The 945-nt window shown below is 41.6% G+C and overlaps 1 protein-coding gene across 1 annotated transcript in view; it reads right to left on the bottom strand.

The window, feature by feature from the left end:
• Positions 1-945, bottom strand: part of mus304 (mutagen-sensitive 304) — an 88,593-nt gene that overhangs the window by 19,036 nt on the left and 68,612 nt on the right. The window lies entirely within an intron of this gene.

Genomic DNA, 945 nt, shown 5'->3' with positions numbered 1-945 from the left:
GGGGGGGGAGAAGAAAATTGTGAGTAGAGGGGGAGAGAGGAAGCCGGCCGGTTTTCGGTAGCCGGGAGGATGGACTTCCATATTTTATTTATGTTGTAGCCATTATCTCTATTCAGATTGTTAGGGTGTTTTTGTATCTCTATGGCTTCTCTATACTTTCTTGGAAAGTATGATGTAACGTTGGCTATTGTGATCGTTTTATCGAACTGTATTTGATGTCCTGTTTCGATATTGTGTTCTGATAATGCCGACTGTGTGTAGTGTTTTAGTCTGACGTCACGTTAGTGTTCTTTTATCCGTAGGTTGACCATTCTCCCGGTTTCTCCAATGTATACTTGCCCGCAGGAGCAAGGTATTTTGTATACTCCTGCGGAGCTGAGTGGAGGTCTTTGATCTTTGGGATTTCTTAAGATTTGTCCTATCTTTTTGGGTGGTTTGAAGATAGTTCGGATATTGTGTTTGTTTAATATCCTGCCGATCCGGTCTGTTGTTCCTTTAACGAATGGAAGGAAGGCTAGTATCCTTTCGTCTGGTTGTGTGTCAGGGTTCGTTGTCTTGTTTGCATGTTTATTGATTACTTTAGTTATGTCTTTTTTGTCGTGTCCGTTTTTCTGTAAGGCTAGTTTTAGGTGGTTGAGTTCTGTCTGTAGATGTTCTTTGTCACAGATGGTGAAAGCTCTATGTACTAGTGAGTCGATTGCTGACTGTTTTTGTGCTGGGTGGTGGTGCGATTCGGTATGTAGGTACCTGTCTGTGTGTGTTGGTTTTCTGTACACTTGATGGCCTAGGGTACCGTCAGCTTTCTTAGAGACAAGAACATCTAGGAAGGAACATAGAGCTTTCACCATCTGTGACAAAGAACATCTACAGACAGAACTCAACCATCTAAAATTAGCCTTACAGAAAAACGGACACGACAAAAAAGACATAACTAAAGTAATCAAT

The sequence above is a fragment of the Trachymyrmex cornetzi genome, unplaced genomic scaffold (assembly GCF_001594075.2).
Source record: "Trachymyrmex cornetzi isolate Tcor2-1 unplaced genomic scaffold, Tcor1.1 scaffold933, whole genome shotgun sequence".
Classification (NCBI taxonomy): domain Eukaryota; kingdom Metazoa; phylum Arthropoda; class Insecta; order Hymenoptera; family Formicidae; genus Trachymyrmex; species Trachymyrmex cornetzi.
Note: the sequence above shows the minus strand (reverse complement) of the source record. Positions and strands in the feature narration are given on the sequence as shown.